The sequence below is a fragment of the Herpailurus yagouaroundi genome, unplaced genomic scaffold (genome assembly GCF_014898765.1).
Source record: "Herpailurus yagouaroundi ecotype Mexico unplaced genomic scaffold, PumYag 188, whole genome shotgun sequence".
NCBI classification, from domain to species: domain Eukaryota; kingdom Metazoa; phylum Chordata; class Mammalia; order Carnivora; family Felidae; genus Herpailurus; species Herpailurus yagouaroundi.
The window spans coordinates 3,596,189-3,618,305 of record NW_024412419.1 but is presented as its reverse complement, the minus strand read 5'-3'; positions in this window follow the sequence as shown (position 1 = coordinate 3,618,305).

Below are 22,117 nucleotides of genomic sequence, written 5' to 3'. Positions count from 1 at the left end.
CTGGAGCCTGCTTCGGATTCTGCCTCTCTCTCTCTCTCTCTCTCTCTTTCTCTCTCAAAATAAATTAAATATTAAAAAAAAATTAAAAATGTCTGCGCATATGATATGTATAATTTCTATGAAACTATGCAACTACAATCTTCTTTAAAATATGTTGAAGTCGAGGGGCGCCTGGGTGGCACAGTCGGTTAAGCGTCCGACTTCAGCCAGGTCACGATCTCGCAGTCCGTGAGTTCGAGCCCCGCATCGGGCTCTGGGCTGATGGCTCAGAGCCTGGAGCCAGTTTCCGATTCTGTGTCTCCCTCTCTCTCTGCCCCTCCCCCGTTCATGCTCTGTCTCTCTCTGTCCCAAAAATAAATAAAAAATGTTGAAAAAAAAAATATGTTGAAGTCGAGAGAATCTCGGTGGTATGTATTCATTCATTCACTGTTTCCTTTTTGCTTCAACTAAAACACCTCACGACCCTCTCTTTCATGACCCCTGTACCGTGCAGTCCTTTCCACAGTGGAGTCACACAGATTAGATGGGCTCTGTTTCCTGTCTTGGGTTAGCGTGTTTTTCTGTAACCTGAGCTACCTACAGGACGGCAGGGCGGCCTTTTGGGTTAGTGCTTGGAAACGTTGGGTAAGATTTCTGAAACTTTCCAAATGAGCCCCAATCCCAACGTGTGGAAATCCGAACCAGGATTTGGCGGGCTCCGGGCCACCCACAAGGAGGTTTCTGGGCACAAAGGCTGGTGCCTGGGGTCCCCAGAAAGGTGTGGGATGGACCTAAGCAGCCTGCTCTCTCCCCCAAGGGGCAGAGGCCAAGGGAGGGGAGCCCCGTACCTGTCGCTGGCTGGCAGAAAGACAGCATCTTTGCAGCCCAGCCCCAGGGCCCTGGGAGAATGTGTAAAGTGAATTTTTAAAAATCATCATTAGAGGCATGCCATGTGTGGCCCACTCGGGAGCCTGATGCTGTGACAGCTTTTTGAGGGGAGGGAGATGTGGCCTTTCCAGCTCCTCTTCTCTCCTCCTGACAAACACAGGCGCACAAACAGCCTTCTCAAAGGGCTCTCTATCTCAGACAAGAGTTTTGTTTTTGATGTTGGAATTTTAATGTCTTTGCAGTGGCTGCTCTCTTCCCATGCTGATGCCACTGCGTGACTGCTAGAGGTCAAATGTGGGGGCTTTTCTATTTTTTTCTTTTATGGGGGGGAGGGGCACTGCTTTTCCTTGCTATCTTAATTTTGCCTGGATAACTATTTCATCAATTTTATGCAGAAAATATTATTATAATTTTTAGTCACCAGGCACATTGCTGTGTTTAAAATAGCCTCATACACTGGGGCACCTGGGTGGCTCAGTCGGTTGAGCATCCGACTTCAGCTCAGGTCATGATCTTACGGTTCGTGGGTTCGAGCCCTGCGTCGGGCTCTGTGCCGACAGCTCGGAGCCTGGAGCCTGCTTCGGATTCTGTGCCTCCCTCTCTCTCTCTCTGCCCCAACCCACTCACATTCTGTCTCTGTGTCTCTCAAAAATAAATAAACATTAAAACAAATACTCTCATATACTTATCCATGCTGATCAAATATACGGACTTGCCACTTACTGCATACATATTAATAAGGTTCACAAATGGCACTAAGATACGAAATCTGCAGAGCCTGGCCTCAAATCCTCTCCCTGACATTTTCCCCTGCTCATATCGTTCACAAAGTCACTTGCGGAAGCTTTAGATACATCCTCAATACTCAGCATATGAGATACTAATAGATATTAAAAATCAGCTTACAGTTACAAGGATCCTATATTCCAGAGACCTCTCTACTCGAACTTCCTCTGTGCGAATACTTTCATTTGTGATTGTTGAAGTGCTCCTAACTGTTGGTTACGGAAATGTTCCAGCCTGAATATCAGTTGCTCTTCTTAATATGATCAACTGCTTAATAAATCGATGTTAATCGAAATGCCCAACACTGCGTACAACTTTGCAGATATGTTTGTCGCCCCTCCGTTGTGTGTCAGGATACTTGAGATCAGTTAGAGGTGTGGTTGTGGATTTAGTCCCTGTCATCTAGGAGTAGACCTCTTGTTTCAGATCTCCCACCATACTGGAAACAATTTTTTTAATGTTTATTTATGTTGAGAGAGAGAGAGAGACAATTCCAAGAAGAGTCTGGTCCATGATGTCAGTGCAAAACCAGACCCAGAGCTGGTCCCAGGAACCGTGAGATCATGACGGGAGCTGAAATCAAGTGTCTGATGCTCAACGGACTGAGCCATGCAGGGGCCGGGAAGCAATACATTTCTTTTCAGGTGTGATTAAAGAGTTGGAGGCAAATAAGAAAATAGTAACAGGAATTCATGTCTACAATCTGGTTCTAAATGGATTGTCTTCACAGCCCGGTCAAATCCAAGTGAGTTGACATGTTGCTGTCAGAGAGGACATTTATAAAACGAGGACAAAGACATAAAAGGAAATTTCAGAAGTGATTGAGCAATTGGTAATTAGCATTAAAGGAACAGCCTTTTAGAGATACACAGAATTCTTTTTTTCTTTTCATTTTAAAGTTTATTTTTTTCTGAGAGAGACAGAGAGAGAGAGAGAGAGAGAGAGCACGAGTTGGGAAGCGACAGGAAGAGGGAGGAAGAGAGAGAGTCCTAAGCAGTCTCCATAACGCAGAACCTGATGCAGGGCTCGATCCCACGAACCACGAGATCATGACCTGAGCTGAAACCAAGAGGTGGATGCTTAACTGACTGAACCACCCTGGTGCCCCAACGATGCACAGAATTCTTTATAGGAGGGATTGGATGACTTTATAGCTTGTCACTAAAGGAAACCTTGAGAAGTATATTCTGTTCTTCTTCGTGTATGTTTGCCGAGCATCCACACATGCTATTTATTTTCTTTTGTGACTGTCACACAGAAATGCGGGCTAACATAAGAGCCACAGAGTATTTGAGATCTTGAAGGGAAAATGCAGAATTCAGGGGTCCAGCTTTCTGATTTCATTGACAGGAAATCGGGGCTTTGAGAATAAGTGGTTTTCGAGGTTCACCACGTAGATTATTGGCAAAGCCAGGGCAGTTCTCATCACACTTCTTTTCCTTAATCAGTGCCTTGTCCGAATCAATACTATCTCCATATGCCTTTTTCCCTGGGGTTTTCTGTCCATAGAAATCTTTTGAGCTAACAAATGTTTCCCCTAGATTCTAGAATATGAACCAGTGAAATGGTAGAGGGCTAGGTGAGAAGGGGAGACTTTTATTTAAAAAAAAAAAAAAGAGCCCCTGTTATTCTGATAATAGGCACCCTGAAACTAGTCTTCAGGAGACAATACTGTCCAGTTTTGTGGTTCACCTCTGAAAGATGGTGATGGTGGGTTTCTAATGTGAGGGAGCGGGTGAGGCTGTGAGGGAGCCTGTGAGTGTGCAACACCGCGCCTCCTCTCTCCAGCAGAAGTTTGAGATAATTCCTGCCTCACAGTGATGCTCAGCCCCGATTTCGTGAGACAGAACAAGAATGGTGTCCAGCGGGAGGCTCGGCGGCTCCATTTGGCTCTGGGCTGGCCGGCCGGCGATGGGTCACGGCGCCCCTCTGTGACCCACGTGAACTCTCGAGGGACACAGCCTGCTGAGCGAACTTGAACTCTGGCAAGCGGCACAGTTGGATCATTTCTGAATATGCGAAGGAGAACGCTCTGGAAACCTGACAGCACGTAGACCTGGCACGAGGCACAAGTGTGGAGAGGCAAACTCGAGTTTAACGTAAGCAGGGCTTTTCTGGTATTCAGCATTTTACAAACGTAAAGCGAGCTTCCTTGTGAGGTCAACGATTTGGCAAGGAAACTTTTGATTTGGGGATGTTGCAGAGGCGCTTTCTGCACTGGGTGGATGTTCTGTCCATCCGCCTTCCTAGTCTATGAATCAGGCTGCTCCCTGTCCCAACACAGCAGAGGGAGCTCCACGCTGCAAACAGGTGGTACCCCTGGTGGTGGGGCGGGGGGGGGGGGGGGGGGGGGGGGGCCAGGGAGGAAGATCTCTCTGGAAGTAGCTGAAGGTGGCTTTGCTAACAAGCAGGCAGAGAAGGGCAGCTCATCAACATTCCTTCCGGCTCCAGGGTGACAAGCTGCATGGCAGCAGATCAAAAGGGACACGTCTGACACACACAGATGAGTTCCAGCAGAGTCCTGTGGACGGAATGAGAATTGGGACGGGTCCAACTTCGTCTCTGTGCATCAGTAGTCTTCAGTGACTGCGTGGGCGGGGCCACAATAGCCGGGGGTCTCAAGCTTCTTCCCCCTGAGCTCGGCAGCGGGAGGGAGGGGAGCGGGGGGTGGGGGGCGCAGTGGTCAGAACACCCCCAACCGTCACGCCGATGCACAGCGTCAGAATCACAGCCATGCCTGGTGCATCATCCCGCTCCCAGCTCCGAGCTCTCGCCGAGCCGTGGGTGATCTGGGGCTGGGGGGTTCAGCCGCCCACCTTTGTCAAGGACCCACGTGGTCAGTGACTTGACCAGATCCACTGACAGAGGGCCTCCTCCTGCCCTCTGCCTCTCTCCCTATCTTGTTATCACGTGTTTCATTTGTCATCATAATACGAGACGTTATGTAATATTGTACTATACGTTTGCATATGTTAGACTATATTATTTTTTTTAATGTTTATTTATTATTGAGAGACAGAGAGACACGGAGCTTGAGCAGGGGAGGTTTAGAGAGAGGGGGGAGACACAGAGTCCGAAGCAGGCTCCAGGCTCCGAGCCGTCAGCACAGAGCCCGACGCGGGGCTCGAACCCACGAACTGCGAGATCATGGCCTGAGCCGAAGTCGGACACTCAACAGACTGAGCCCCCAGGCGCCCCTGTTCTACTATATTATATATTAAGCTATGACACCAGATCATCTCTACTGTCCAAAGAACGGGGAAAAGCCATAAAAATAAGCTCGCCGGCCTTCGCATTGCAGCTCTTGAGGGCACATAGCCTGAGGACATCAGCCCCTTCTCTCCCGCTTAGGAACACCTCTACATCTGCCGGCTGCTCAGTGGTGAGCGAGGACTGTCGGGCGTGCTGGGGCTGCTGGGGCTTCAGAGGATCGTCAGCTCCGAGGCCAGTGGGGGCTGAGATCCTGTTTGGAGACCACCTTACCCATCCAGGGTCCGGCTGGCACTGGGTCACTTGCGTATCAGGGACGGAAGGAAGGTCGTGGGACAACCACCGACTTGTACTCGGTTTGTGGTGGCGCGAGAACCCTGTATCCTTACAAACTTAATTTATATTCTCTTGGTCTGTTTCTTCTTCACCTTCTCCTTTGTTCCCTTCCGAGACCAACAGACCAGGAGAAAAAGATTGAGAGAGACAGAAAGGTAGAGAGACGAGAGACAGAGAGAGGGGAGGTTTGCTAGTACGTTTTCAGTTCACCCCGAATCTGAAGTCTCTGCCAAGAGTGACGGGGAATGTTCTGGTCCATCTTGGCCCTGTAAGTGCAGACTAGCAAGCAAGATGATCTTCTTAAAATCTCTGCCTGGCTGATGCGGGCTGTTGTTGTTGTTTTTTCTCTCCTGAGACCAAATGCCGAATTCCACGGGGCTTGGGATCCAGTCGCTGTGACGTATGTGCTTTAACTTCAACAGAGGCTCTAGTCCTTGACTGACAGGAGAGGGTTTTCCAGCACTCGATGAACAGATCCTTCTCCAGGAAGCTTCTGCAAGTACCAGGGCGCGCACCTCCCCCAAACAATACGTGAGCAGGTAGGGACCAGACCCTCAGCCTCGGCGGAAGGCGGAGGAAGGCCCAGTCTGAATTCTTTCCGGGCAGGCGGATGGGCAGCTCGCTGGAGAAACAGAGGCATCTGGACGGAGGGCAGGCATCCGGCTTTCCGGAAGTCTCCAAGGCGTCTGCGAGGGAAGATGTGTAGACGCGAAACAGGGCCCGACCCCCGTGCCCGCCTGCAGGGGCAGGGGCTCCGCGCACCTGTGCCCCGCGGTGCCTGCTGGCTTCACGGTCAGGTGCCGCAGCAGACACATCGGCAGCCCCTCCCCGGCTCTCGTAGGGCGGGATTTTAAGGCTGTTCCGTGTTCAGCACACGCTGGAAAAGCGCAGGACCTTTGATGAGGATTTACCTCTGTTTCCTCCACTCAGACTCCTACCCTCTTCCTGTCCCTTCGTGAATCTCCTTAAACGGACTTTTGCAACAAGCCATGCGCGTAGGTTCTCCAAAAGTGTGTCCTCGGGGGCCATTTCCAAGGGATGCAATGCAGTCACAGGTTTCTTTCAGCTCTTCAGGATCCTCCTCCGTTTCAGCCCTGCTCCCGCCCGCTCTGTCGCGCATTCAATCCCCTTTAGGAGGGGACACGGCGCGGGGTTTTCAGAGGCACAACCTTCTGTGCGGCTTGACCGTTTGGAACGCAGGCTCTAATGGCAGAGTGCTTGTCTTTCCTTAACACAGACTTTGGGGGGGGTGGTGGGTGTAGCATGTAAAATGAAACCTGTTTGAAGCTTAGCAGAAGCCAGGCGAGCTCACTTGGAAACACATTTCATGCGAAATGGAGGATGGGGGCCCTTGCCCTCGTTCAAATCCTGGCCTCGGGGTTTCTTAGAACCCGGTTGATTGTTTTCTGGGGGGGGGGGGGGGGGCCAGGGTGAACTGTGCACATTCCCCCCGAAGACTTTGGACTCTCCCTTTTAATCCTCTCTTAAATGGCACAAGTCACAGAGCCTCCCTGGTCTGCCTCGGAGCAAGCTCTCCCTGTCACAGGAAATGCCTCCCTGGGACAGCGGCCGGTGGCCCCAAGGACTGAGGAGGAAGTGACCTTTGATTTCACGGGACACTTTGGTTCTCCTGGTGAGTTACTTGACGGTGTCTTGATTTCATGTTTGCGCGACACGGTCTTCTGGGGAGAAGCGGACCATTTCAATAAGCTGATTCAAATGTTTATGGGGCTCCTGGGTGGCTCAGTCGGTTAAGCGTCCGACTTCGGCTCAAGGCATGATCTCATGGTCCGTGAGTTCGAGCCCCGCGTCGGGCTCTGTGCTCACAGCTCAGAGCCTGGAGCCTGTTTCGGATTCTGTGTCTCCCCCTCTCTCTCTGCCGCTTCCCTGCTCATGCTCTGTCTCTCTCTGTCTCAAAAATAAATAAAGCATTAAAAAAATTTTTTTTAAATAAATAAATGTGTGGCCTACTCTTCTCCAAACGGTAGAGCCAAAGCTGACTTTTTGTCTCTCTTGCAGAGGACATTGATTCGCCAGCATCCTTCTCTAGAGAGACGTGAATAATGTGTGTTAGAGATTTGCAAAGAAACTTTGGTGCGTTTTTTGTAAGGAAATAAAATCAGGATAGATCCAACAGGACACTCATAATCACATTGTCACTTCTGGGGCCATGAATACTTTTTCCATGCTCTGTTTCATTGCCTGAGCCAGAAATACCTTGTATCTTCTCTGGGCCTCGGTTTTCTTACCTATAAAACAGACTAGATGAGGTATCATATAAGCTCATAAATAATTTCACAGTTTGCAAGTGGAAATTGGTATTTGAAGAACTATTAAGCTCTCCCTTGCCGCGGAGGCTGGCAGGGAAAGACCGTGTTCCACACACCTTCCGTGTGAAGGTGACACACGCTCTGGGGCCGGCAGCCATGGGGCACAGCCTCACGGACGCGTGTCCCCACGATGGCACCTCGGGATGACGTATCCTCACCTTCCCTCCCAACTGTCTCTCAAAGCCCACAGTTGGCTCCCTTGTCAAGTTGCTCTTAGGCAAACAGTGGAGGCTTCGTGACTTGTGCCATGTGAGAAAGGATCCAAGGAGAAAGTCCAAAGGCTTCAGGAGGAACATGGAGGCCTCCTCCTCCCCAAGGAGACAAAGATTGTCACACCCGGGAGCCAGTAAATTACATCGAAATGAATCCCAGTGAATAGGTAGTCTGTAGTCTTCACGTTGGAGGCTAGTGATTTCAGATTGAGGAGAATCTGTTTGGTTCTGTCCTACGATTCACATCTGGCAAGAAAAGTATAAAGGCACAGGTGAGTTAGAGAGGTCCCCAAATGCGTGGTGATTTCGAGAAAGCTGCCTTCTACCTTGGTCATTGTCGCAACTGAACCGGTTAAGATTGCGTCATGCGTCCACCAGGGGGTGCTCACCCCCACTGAACGCAGGGTGAGGAGGCCCTGAACCACTGAGTGTCAGCAGCCCAGAGGAAGACATCTGCCCTAACCCCCCAACACCAGTCTTTCCACCGCGTCATTGTTTTGGCGAGGTCAGAGGAATAGCGTTTATGAAGAATGCAAATATATTTTGCAAATGCAACATTTTGGTGTAAACACGGTAACCTATCAATACATCATTTTTCATAGCTACAAAAATAGTAATCGAGTCAAATTCACCATAATACGACTTCAGATATGCCTACATTAAGCTCCGTCAATCGTACAAAGCCTAGAAAGTGGAGAACACTGTGGCTTAAAAAAAAAAAAAAGGTGTCATGTTGAACATTTCTTTTTAGCGATTTTGCTAGCGAAGTCCATCAAATTAGCTCATGCTGGTGGACACTACATAATGATCCTGGCTTTTTAAATCTTTTTAATGGTAACATTTGGTCGTGACTGTGAAACAGAATTTGGAACCATACAAAACTGTGATTTTCCATAATTTTCATTTATGATAAAAGATGTCTGTGATGCAAAGAAAAAGGATAGACGTGGTTTGAGGGCCGAGATAATCAGCACGTTTTAATGTGGAATGCCTGAACAGGAGACCGCTTTTGAAAGCATATAAACAAACAAGCTATCCCTTACTCACAAAATTGTCCTGACTTAAAAAAATATATGTATGGTTTCCTTCTCCGTAAATGCTGTAAACAGTTAAGATAAACATCTAAGCGCTCTCAGGAAAGGGTCCTTAAATTTGTTACTTTAAAATGCTACTTTTTCCAGCAATGGTCTGTACTCTGCACCTCTCCCTGTGAAAAGCATGTGATTTTGATGATTATCTACCAACAGTCTTAAGCATGGTTCGCATTTAAAAGAATTTGCTAGAAAATCTAAACTTGGGTGTGTCAGGAAACCACACTTAGAAAGTTTAGATTTGGGCCTGTGGACAGTTATTTACTTATTTTTTTAATTTTAGTGTCCATTTGATACGAAATGAAGACACTGTTTTTAAAAGTGATAAAAAAAAAAAACACGATGAAAGTTTTAAATCAGTTTCCTATCATTCTTTTGTTCTCCACCTTCTGTGAGTCAGACATATTACCCTGACACACAGCACCATTGCTGTGATACCTTTGCTCTTGCCTTTTTAGGCGGCTCTGCACTTAATGTGTGCGTATGGGTGAGGTGTGTGTGCGTGTGTGTGTGTGTGTGTGTGTGTGTGTGTGTGAGTCTGTATGGTGTGTGTGGGGAGGACACAAGAAACAGATCGCCTGGCAAAGAAAAAGCAGCACTGGAATTATTTTTGGTTCTGGCTTAAAACCTTTTTGGTCTTTATTTTCCCTACAGAAAATGCGGGGATCAGATGTCTTGTAGTATTTCTTCCAAAGCTCAGACTCATTGGATTTGTGAAAATTAATGTTGTTGTATAATTGCATGACCTCTTTTCTGTTCCCTTAGAGACATTGCAGGATGTTGTGCCAGGGAAGGTCTAGCTTTGAGTGCATAGATGCTGCCTAGTAACTTTTCTACCATCTATCCATCCATCCATCCATCCATCCATCCATCCATCATCTATCTACCCATCCATCATTTACCTATTATCTATCTATCTATCTATCTATCTATCTATTTATCTATCATCTACCTACCTTCATCTGCCTATCGTCTAATTATTTATCTCCATGGTATCTGTTTACCATTTATCATCTACAGTCTATCCATCTATCTGAACTATCTATCACCTATCTATTTTTCTTCTTATTCTCCTCCTCCCTCTTCTTTCTCCCCGCCTCCTTCTCCCCTTTCTCTTCCTCCTTCCCTCCTCCCCCTTCTCCTCCACTTCCTATTCCCCCTTCTTCTTCTTCTTCTTCTTCTTCTTCTTCTTCTTCTTCTTCTTCTTCTTTCCATCATCATCATCACCATGTAGAAAAAAACAAATGCTTTCCCCTTCATTCCTCTGTCCCATGGGAAGATCTGAAGATTTGATTATTCTTGTTTTCTCCCCTCAAACACCATAGATGTATGTGAAAACCAAGTTTTTAGCCTGATAAGATATTGAAAGAAAGAAGCACAGGCTAAAGAATAGAGTGCTTGATTGATAATCCATAAAGTTGCTGGGAAAATGCTGATATGATTTACTGTGTGAACCTGTGTGAGTCTCTGGAGGCTTCAAATTTCCCAAATAGAATATCGTAACAGTCCTGTTCCCTCTGCATTAACACATACTGGCCAAGACAGACTCAGTCCTCAGTAGATATTTGATACTAAAATAGAAGGCATGATTCCGGGTCATTTATTCCGGGCCATGTCCACCATTTCTTTAAAAGGAATGTGTCTTCAAAATGTAAAGAAAACAGATAAAATATAATATTAAAGATGAATAGATCTTTTCAGATTTTATCTGTGCTGTGGAGGGAATCTCTTGGGACTGAAAGGCTATATAAACATCAGATGCTAAGTGTTAACTTATTAATTTTGTCATTCTTTGGAATAGCATGTGGATACCTGAGGCCATAAGATGTATGTCATACGTTCGTATGGCGTTAAAACCCATTCAAATTTATCCTTGCTGTTTACATGAAGAAGAAGGAGGAGGAGAAGAAGAAGAATGGGGGGGGAGAAAAAGAAGAAGAAGAAAAAAGAGGAGGAGGAGGAAGAAAGAAGAAGGAGGAGGAGGAAGAGAAGGAGAAGGAGAAGAAGGGAGAGAAGAAAGAGGAGAAGAAAAAGAGGAAGAAGAGGAAGGGAGAGGAAGAGGGTGGGGGGAGAGGAAGAAGAAGAAGAAGAGAGGAGAAGGAAGAGGAGAAGGAAGAGGAGAAAGAAGAAGGGGAGGAAAAGAAAAGAGGAAGGGGAAGGAGGAGAAGAAGGAGAAGAAACTTCCTATCAATCTGGCCATTTAAAAAACCACACTGTGCCGTCTTGGTGTCTTTCTATATAGGTACATTGAGACCACAGCAGAACTTAGCCTCGTATATGATGTCCGTTGGTCTCTCCCTTGTGCTTACAGTTTATTACAAAAATCAGACAAACACAAAAGAAAACAGAGTATCCTGGTTCTTTCAAAAGTTGGGAATACGAGGAAGCCAATGAACTATTCCGTATGCGTAAGATCCAAGGGTGAACGTCTGAGCCAATGACCACAAGTCTCGCCCAGTGGCAGGGCTACAAGAACAGAAAGAATCGTCAAGGAATAATAAAAGCTAACTTAGGGTGTTATTTTTTTTTCTTGAATACTGCCCTTTATTTTCTCTCTTCTTTGGATTCTCTCCCATCCTATAACCAGGAAGCTGATTCTGAATTTTATAACATCAGAATAAGTAGCAGAGATATTTGAAGGCTTTGTGTGTCGTTAACCCAAAGCCCCACAACCTAGAGAGGTGTAGAGGGCTTGCGGAAGAGGTGAACACAGAGAAAGGGACTTGCGGTTAGGTGGGGAGATACCAGTTCATGTACAACTGGAATCCTTTCCCTGTGTTGGAGAGGTCTTACTGCATGAGTCTTACTTAGGAAACGGGGCCCATTTCTTACGATAGCAGACAAAGGGCAGAATAACCATTTTTATGACTTCTGCTTAGCAAGTCTCCTGCTCCGATCCAGGATTTCTAATGCAGAGCAAGCGAGACAGAGGAATGGCCAGGAAGTCTGGGCACTGGCATCAGCAGCAAAAGCTTGTGGCTAGGGTACTGATGCCCTCCCCTGCCCATTCCAGGCCTGGGCTCCTGCCCATGCTTCTGGCCGCCTTACCTCCTGTCCATCCTGCCCTCCACGGCCCGGCTCTACAGTTCTCCAGGTCATTCTCTGACCCAAGCAAATTCCTTTTAGGCTCAACTTAGCTGATGTTAATTTTGTGGCTTGCCACCAAATGCCATGATGAAGACAGATGCTAACAACGGGGTCCATCAGAGAAGTAAATCTCGCTTACATCTTGCCTATACCTGTAGACAAGAGCATGTCTGGAAACACATAGCAATCCCTGACTGGGCATTTCTGGAATCCATCAGTTCTCAATCATTTCAATCTCAAAATCCCTTTGTGTCCTTAAATATTATGTAGGACAGCATAAAATATTTTCTTATGTGTTTTGTATTTATTTAAACTTCTTAGTAATTAAAACGAGAAAACACAGAATAATAAATAACGAATAAATATTTATTGGCTTACAGACGACAATACAATTTCATGACACCTTGGCACAAATAACGTCTTTCTAAAAAGTCGGTAAGAATAGTGGCAACTGTTTTCACAGCTCTTTTTAGGGTCCGGCCAGAGAGCGAAGTGGATCCCCCTTTCTCTTCTGCATCAACTCGCTGCAGTGCATTGTTAGGTTAACACAGATTCAGAGATGAAGACTATTTTAACAGCCTTTTCAGATAATTGTGCATATTCCCCTTTGCTAGGACATTGAAACTTGAACAGTGTTCGTTTCCTGAAGGTCAATGGCGGTGTGATTTCTGGACCCATGTCGGTGAACTTGTGCTCCATTGCATGGATCCATCCTGCGCTTTGGACTTTTCACTCATGCATGATTTTGCAACCCATGCATTTCCTGTTGGGAAAGTGCTGGTTCACAGAGCTATCCAGATTTCCTATGTGTCAATGCACTTCATTATATAATAGCAAAAAAAAAAAAAAAATACACCACATTTGTTATTATCACCACCCATCCTATCAGAAACGTCCTCAGGTATCGAGAAGCTGTTAAGTTAGCATAATGGATACAAGCTTTCCCAATTTTTAGTTTTCACTCGAAAGTTCCAATGTTATCATTGGCGACAAACACAGTCAGTTGATTTTCTTGTAGTGACAGGCTTACTTTGTTCATTTTCCGGAACATGCTTGCCAAACGCCCAGGTCTGAGTAAGCAGTTTGTCCATCAGTCTTTCTTTTGTGTAAAAAGGTGTCCCGTGGAAAACAGCTGATTCAGCTCGCAGCTCAAATGCTTGCCAAGTCCTTTCCTTGACATGAACATGACAAGAATCATACAGTGGGTGCAACAGAAGTGCTTTATACATGCTTGACACAGAAGAGGAAAGAGACATTGCATGGGATTTGAAATGTAAAAATATTAATAAGGTATGCAGCTTCATCATGGCTATTAATTTATTTTTAAGAGAGAGAGAGAGAGAGAGAGAGAGAGAGAGAGAAAGCACAAGCAGGGGAGGGGCAGAGAGAGAGGAAGAGAGAAGATCCCAAGTAGGCTCCTTGCTGTCAGTGCAGAACTTGACATGGGGCTCGAAGCCAAGAATCGTTGAGATCATGACCTGAGCCGAAGTCAGACACTCAACCGACTAAGCCACCCAGGCGCCCCTCATCTAGGGTATTCTTAAGTGAAACTGGCACCCCCACACATGCACACACTCACACACACACTCACACACACACTCAGTAAACTGCGAGGGCAAGACATAAAGAGCGCAGTGACTCCTAGTGCATTCTGGTGACGCTGCCTTGATCTCTGCCTGGGCCAGTCACGTACCCACCATTGCTTCGCAACCTCAGCGCACACGTCAACAGGATTAAAAAGGCAAATCACGCCTTGATTTTATTAGAAAATGGTTTTGAGCTCAATGACACCCTGCAGAGACCTCGGGCACCCCAAGGGTCCCCTGAACAAAGAAGTATGGCTGAGTCCTGTCACTTTCTAGGCTGCCGGAGACTATTTCATACCTTCTTGTCTCTTCGTAAGCCTCGGACACCTCCTCTCTCCTCACCGTTGTATGGTAGGCTGGTTCCACTGTAAATTTAGAAGCAATCTGCAAAGACCTTCTGCCTGGACCCTGGGCATCTCTGTACCTGTGCCATATGCGCGTCTCGTCCCAGTGGATAGATTGTCTTGCTTCCTGCCTAAGACCAGTCCCTCCGTTTGGGCCTCCATCTGTGTCCACACAAGCACATCCCTGCAGCTACGGCCGCCCTTTGTCCCTCAGTGTCCGTTGTTCATACTGCACCGATCAAGTCCTACCAGGATAAAATCAATAGAATGGCCCCTGCCTTAATCAAATCAGTCTTCCTATATATCACATTTGCTTCCAGATGCTACCCCGTTTTACGGCTTCCCTGTATCACAAACCCCTCCACAGTTATTCCCACACACCGCCTCCCATCCTCCTCCTGCCCTCCTGTGAACCCACCGGAGGCAGACTTTCTTCTCCACAACTCCGTCAAACAGATCTTGACAAGGTCACCTCCGCACGACGAACTCCCGTAGCTTACGCTCAGGCCTCATTTCACGTGACTCTATCGGAGGAAGGGGGCATAGTTAACAAATCGTTCTGTTTTTCAGCAATTCCGTCCCTTTGGTTTGGGGATGCCGGTAGCCTTGGGATTGAAGTACTTAGGACCTAGAGCTGGCCGTCTGCATCTATTAGCTAATCTTCTCATGACTACTTCCATGTTTTAACTAGTATGTTACGTATTACAAGCCGTGCATGTCATCTAAAGGGGATCCACTTGGGGGAAGCGTGGATTTTGTCCACCATCCTACAAGCTGTATGCTATCTGACAAATCACTCATTCTCTTACACTGGGCTTCTTTTCTCCCTATCAGGTTCAAAGTAAGTATAACCATTTATGAATCGATTGAACAAATATGAAGAAGCAGAAACTAATGAAATAGGTCTCCTGCTACCAAGAAATTCACTAGGTAATCTGACCAGCTAGAGGAGAAAAGAAATCCACGACCCTAAGAACCACCACAAACTACTGTTCCGCCACTGGGTGAGTGCACACACACACACACACACACACACACACACAGTAGAATATTAAGAATTAAGAATATTAAATACTTGGTATGTCAGATGATCTACTCTCTCCTAGTTGTGACTCTATAACAGAAACTATTGATTTCACCAGGAGCACGTCTTCAGGCGGGTAAGTGCAAGCAGATAGGTGCATGGACAGAATGGGGCAGTGCTGCTGTGTGCCTGGAAATTTCTGTATTTTGCCTCTTGTCGGTTATTTTCGGAGGTGGTGCCAACGCTTGTAAATGAGAGAACAAGCGTGAGAGAGAGGAATGTGGCTTCGTGAAGGTTTCCTATCACAAGACGCGTACCCTGAGACTTTGCCACAAAAATATCTTCTGCTCACCTACCAACTGACAATTATTTGGGTTAATGAGCTTTTCTGAAGAATACAAATCATTCTCAACGTTATGGCAGTTGCTTTAATTAGATCAGCCTTATTAGAAATTAGTTTCATCAAAGTTAATTTGTGGCTTTTCATCCAGGGTAGATAAGGGGGCTAAAGATGTAAATAACTGCAGTAATTAACATTCGCCTAAAACTGTAACAAACACAAAGCCCATTTACCGAGACTGGTCTTGAGTCTGCCTACAACATGATGGGGCCACTGAAACTATTTTTGCTCCCGATGTACAAACTAGGAGGCCGATAGTCTTGGTGAGGTTTGTGCAGTAAACTCTAGAGCTGAAGGTCAAATTCTGACCTTCTGAGTCCATGCGCAATTGATGTTTTTTCTAGAAGGAGGGAACGGAGTCAGAGGTTGTCGTGGGGGGACATAAATCAGCCTCCGCTTTCTTGACACGCTGTCTTCGCAGCCTCACAGCTTGCACTTCCCCCGCTGTTTGGGGCAGACGCACAGCTTTGTTTGGAGGGCCTTTAAGAAGCAGCTCCTAGCAAGACGAAGGTCCGTGCTCTTTGACGGTCTTGTTAAAAACGTCACCATCATTTGTGTGTGAACGCACACAGACCAGGCCATGATCTTTATTTTTTTTTTTTTCAGCGAACCACACCCAGAGTTTAGAATGTTATATTTAACTATTTTTAAGACATTTTCTTTGTATTTTTTGAAAAAAGTTGAACCCCGCATTCTGTCCATGTGTCAAAACGATGTAAACTTTGACTCTGTTAGCTCAGGCTATAAATGGTGTGCAATGTCATTCAGGGAGAAACATTTAGAATCACATGGGTTGCCACTTCTGTCAAATTACCAAGCTACAAAGAAGCAGGCTGCGTCCCCACTCGCCACTTATTTTGGATTTATATACAGGGCACCTGTACTGCAGAACTCTTCTCTGTGCTTCCTCTCGAGGTATAATGAAGATATATTTTACGTTCATGCTGAGCTGTACCATTCAGATTGCCATTGAGGCAGCATTGCTAATACTCACAGGCAACTAATGAATTTTACTCTATGATGGAAAACATAATAAATGAGATACTTTACAATAGAAACATATATGTGAATAAGAAAATAAATAAAGAGAATAGAAAATAGAAATAAATGCCCATTCACTTATATTTCATATGCATTTTGGTAAATGTTTTTAGATTGATTCACTTGTTAAAAAGGCACTATAGACACTGTTGAATGCCGATAGCCATCGTGATTTAGGTGTGTCTGAGTTGAAACTCTCAAGAAGTAAGATTTTTAATTACACTGTATTTACTTTTGTAAAAGTGCATCCTTGGGGCGTCTGGGTGGCTCAGTCCGTTGAACATCTGACCCTTGGTTTTGGCTCAGGTCGTGATTTCATGATTCAGGAGTTCAAATTCTGCACGCAGTCTGCTTTCAATTTTCTCCCTCCCTCACTCTCTGCCCCTCCCCTGTTCTCTCTCTCTCTCTCTCTCAATAAATAATTGAACTTGAAAAATTTAAAAAGGGCATCCTCTAAGATAGAGCATTATTTGAGAGGGTCATATTTTCACTCGATTGTTTTTAAAAATGTTTTGGTATACATTACTGATTATTATTATTTTTTTTTCAAAACGGAATTGCTAAGCCCAGCAAGGAGAGACCAGGAAAGCCTGCTGAGAAAGCAAAGCCATACCAGCTGGGCACCTGGGTTTCCACTCGGGAGCAGAAGAGGTGTGACCATATATGCACTTGAGCTAAGGTCAGACAAGGAAGCACGTTGTGCTGTTAGCTTTGCTGGAGGGTTTGGTGCTGGTAAAAAACACTACAGAGAGGGTAGATTTGGTCAAGGATGAAATTGAATACCTTGGGAATCATGATATGCCCCAAATCACTAATCCTACAATTTTAAAAGACTCTCAACCATCTGGGGCCGCTGGGGGATGTGAGGGTAGAGCAAGGCTTTTTCCCTTGGGGCTTCTCTGCCCTTGGGAGCGTTTCACACATCTGGGAACATATTGACCAAGAACTCCATGGACAGGAGGACATGATTTCCCCAAAGTCTTGCAACAGACTTTGAAAACACCCTGGGTGGACTACAAAGCGTTCACCATGTCACGTGACCTCTGTGCTCTCAGTGTTAAAAAGGAAAATAAAATTTAAAAAAAATAAATACATAAATAAATAAACAAAAAATAAATACTGAAATTATTTTTACAAATAAATAAGTAAATGAATGAATAAATAAAAAATAAATACTGAAATTATTTTTACAAATAAATAAACAAATAAATACTGAAATTATTTTTACAAATAAATAAATAAATAAATAAATAATAAATACTGAAATTATTTTTACAAATCAATAAATAAATGAATAAATAAACAAATAAATAAATACTGAAATTATTTTACAAATAAACAAATAAATAAATAAATACTGAAATTATTTTTTTCCAAAATTAAAAAAAAAAGAAAAGGTCTTAACCCTCTGCTTTAGCTACAGTCAGGTATTCTGTATGTCCTTTCTTACAATCTGTCTGTTCTGTTCTGTCATCTCTTCATTTAGCCATTCAATAAATGTTCAATAGTTGGGAAAATTTGTCTCCAGTAAGTTTTTGAATGCACAGAGACTTTCGTAGATTAAGTAATACATCCAAAGGAGGAGCAAATCGGACTTCGTCATTTAATGCGAAACACCTTTAAGTGTTTACTGCAGCATGACTCTGTTTGTCTACACAATATAATTTCTTCTAAGATTTTGAAATGACGAGTTAATATAGATTTGATGGCAGATGTAGATTTTTATAGTAGTTTTCAGGATAAAGGCAGAGCAGTAACACTGCAACTGGGCCGTGTCTAAGTGGACCAGAATCACAAACGTGGCCGGGGGAACGGCCTAAAAGCAACGCACACAATTAGACTTGTCTCTTTAAAATTCTGGGGCTCCTAATAGCAGAATCATCTGCTCTCCACCATCTGCCAGCTGCGGAGTGAGCGAAAATAGCATGTGCAGGTACTGTAATATACAATCTAATTAGTGTACTAAAGCTTAATTTATTGGAGAAATTGTAAAATATAAAAACAATTATGATTTAACAAATCTATTCCTCTGCTGCTGTAATGAACACTCTGCATGTACTGGATTATTATGCATGCGTTTCTTTTTTATATCATATTGCAAGCTCCCTTCCTTAATATATCACGGGGACAATGAAATTACACTCCGCTACCTGTCTTCACGTTTCTGTCCCATTTGCAATCATACTCAGAATTTGCTAGACGACGGAGCTGCTTCCTTGCAAATACGAGCAGAATTGAAAAGGCTTATGCCAAGTTGGCATTGGTTCTGAGGACAGCTTGAGGACTCACCAGGGAGAAGACGCCTCTGATGACTTTGCAGCCTTTGCAGAGAACAATTTCAAAGAATTTCTGTCCAGTGAGTGCTTGCTCTGGATCCTTCCTCCTGTTCTCTTCCACCCCTTCTTCCTATTTTCCATTATTTCTGGACGCCTCTCCTCTTTTTCCGCCCCCTCCTCCTCTTCTGCTTCCGCTGTCTTTTCTTCATAAACCTGGACGGACCACCGTGTTTTCCACGCAAAAGCAAGGTGTATCGAGAAGTGTGGAGTGTCGAGTGGGCCATCAATGCCTCTGCTATCAGGACCTAATATGAAAACAACCCTGTGGTTGAGCAGCGGTGCCTTTATTTAGTTATTTTCATTTATTTACTTATTTATTTAGAGCAGGGGTGCCTTTAAAAGATGAGATAATACATAATTCAACACAAAGGTTGAGTACGGGGAAAAATGAGATTACGTGGGAAGGATGGAGCTGGATTTTACATCGTGCATAAGCGAGGACTTTCGTGTTGCAAATTCTAAGTGGGCTCCGGAACATAAGTGAATAAATAAATAAATCAATAAATAGGCTCTAAAATTTGTTACCAGCTGGGCAAAACCGACCTTGAATGAGAAACGTGTTTTAGAGGACGGTCTCTGTTACGGAAAGACCTTTTAGAGTTTTGCTCTGTCACCATGGCCTCACAGAAAACCTCACACATCAACAGGACAGTCAAGAGCCTATGGGATTTAGTGCCGTGGTTCCAGGGCAGACACACAGTGTTTTCCTGAATGGTCGGACGCCCGGTGCTCTCACGGGGATTGGCTTGAGTGGGGACTGTTGGCTGTAGCTCCGTGTGTTTCGACACTGCCTGTGTCGGCCGCCCTCCCTTCAGGAGACAGGCACTTCCGTGTGATGGAATTGATGGTGTGGGACTTCCAGGACCGTGCGTGTCGTAAAGGAGTTCTCTGCTCTGTCTTAGGTCCCTCTCCAAGGGAGCTGTACAGGAGAAATTTCCTTTGGAACCTGAGGTCCGAAAGGGTCCTGCTTCTAAGAGAGAAATCTTTTCCCTTCTCTCAGGCAAATAAGAATTATCAGTGAGAAGCTTCACATGGGCCACAAGCGGGATCATCATCAAGTGGCAAGCTCCCCTTGGCCACGCGCAGTGACCTTCTGGGGCTGTATTTCTGACCGCTTCTTCTCTGTGATCTTGCTTTCCATTCCTGTTCCCTTAAATTGTACTGATTTATTATATATGATCTTTTTTTTTTTTAATAAGGGGAGGTGGTATATATTTATTTCTCCCTCACCTGTCTGAGGGTCTTTGCTTTGTGAGGCGCAGAGCCAAATACCAGACGTACCCATTCTGAAGTTTGTGTTTCTGACCCTCAAAAGGCTTCCCGAACGTTGGGGAACAGATGCACTCAGACAATCGTGGCACTCTCACACCAGACACTGTGGAAATCATCACGGGGGAGAGCAGGAGAATGGGGCAGGGGAGACGGGAGAGCCAGCGGCATCAGAAGGGACATTTGGACTAAGTTGGAGGGAATTATAGGAATTTCTCAGGGAGGCAATCAAGAAGGGATGATGTAGGCAGATGGGCCCAGAGGCAAAGGCAAGGTGACATGAGAGAGTGTGCTCTGGTCAGAGGACGGCCCGTAGGACACTTCTGTCAGATTCCAGAGCGAGGGAATTAGTGGGCGCTGGGCTTTAAGGACGCCAGCAGGATACGCAGATTGTAGATTTCATTGGGAAGAAAACCACCAAGGAATTTTAGGCACGGGGTGACATCACTGCATTTTCATGTTTGTGCTGTGTAAAAATAAAATAAAAGCCATAAATGTCAGCTGAATTGAAGTGCATTTTCAAATAACGCCCCTGACATTTACTGCAGAATTGGAGGGCACACCCGTGTTGATTCAGGAAATAGGGAGCCAGGGGCGTGACTCAAAGCGGGGTGCTCCCTTGCTGCCTTCCTCAGAGGAACGATACAGACAACCTCGGCCTGTGCAGCCCGTTGGTGTTTGTGTGGTGGTCAATTCATACACGTCTGATTCTGCCGATCGTGGCTAAAATTTCCAGGGCACTTTAGAGGCTATTCTTGTCGTGCTTGGTGGCCAACACATATAATGGCTTCTGAGAAGGACAGCATTTTGGTTCGGGCAGGTGGCACTCTCCTGGGGAGTCAGTCGATTGTGGTAGCACGTGGAGACTGATTTTGGCACTCTAGGACAAAACCCGAGAACGTCCTGTTCATTTCTCAAGGGGATAGCGACCCTGTGGTTCCAGCCAAATCCAGCAGCATGGAGACACGGCATCCGTCAGAATGACATCTAGTGCAAAGCAGCATGCTGCTGGACCCCGGGAGCGCAGAGATGAGCCGTCCCGGCCACTGAGGGCACGTACAATGTGCAAATCAGTGCGTGCCAATACCGACTGCCGGCCCTGGGCGTGTTGCGCCTGGGCTTGTCTGCCCATGGATCAGGAAGTAAGGCGCTGACTTATATTTTGGACAAAAGTCTTTCCACCTCTCTGTTCCAGCTGCCCACTCCAGCTTCAGTCGGTGTTGGCCGCATTGTTTTATCGTCCTAAACTTGCTTCCAGCCGAAATCACTGTGGGATAGACCTCCTAATGTACCGTTGCCCTTCGTGTGAATGCTCTCCTATTGGGTAGAAAATATATTCATGTCTATGCTTCATTCACTCGTTATTTTAGCCGATCAACAAGTAAATATTTATTGAGAAGGCGGACTTTGCCAGGCGCTCTGCTGGACTCCAGAGGTATAAATATGAATAAGATATAGTCCTATCTTTGTGGGAACCGCAAGTTGGTAAACACAAACAGGGTACCGATCACCGTGCGACACGCTCCGTGTAGCAAAACGCAGGGCTTGCGGAGAATGGCAAATACATGAATAACTTTCGAAGGGAGAGTGCCATGATTGGGTCATGAAAAGCTGCCTTTGCCTGTTCCCATAATGTCTGGAAGGGTGTTTTCTCATGGAGTGAGGAGATTTGATCACACCGTCCTCAGGAGTTTTTGCAAACTCCACCCACGGGCTGCCTGGCAAATCCCCACACCAAAGACAGAATATTATCTTTGCAAGGTGGCGGTTCTCAGCTGAGGTTATTTTGAAGCCCCCTCTCCATTTCCACACCATCAAGGACGTCCGGCAATGTCTTGAGACGTTTTTGCTTGTCATATCTGGATCGGGTTAGGATGCTCTCGGCAGCCAGCGGGTAGAGTCTGGGGACCCTGTCAAATATCCTACGGTGCGCAGACCAGCCCCTACAACAAATAATTATCTGGGAGCCTAAAATATCCATATTGCCAACACTCAGCAGCTCTATTGTAAAGTAATTTGTAAGATGGTTAGGCCAGCCACGGTATGGGGCCAAATGGCGGTGAGATACGTTTTACAACATGAAAGGAATTTTCACTTAGATTTGCAATGTTCCCCTGGGTCCAGATCATTTCTTGGGTCCCAGATGAATGGCTTTCTGATGTTCAACCCATTTTTTTAATGTAGACGGACATCTCCTT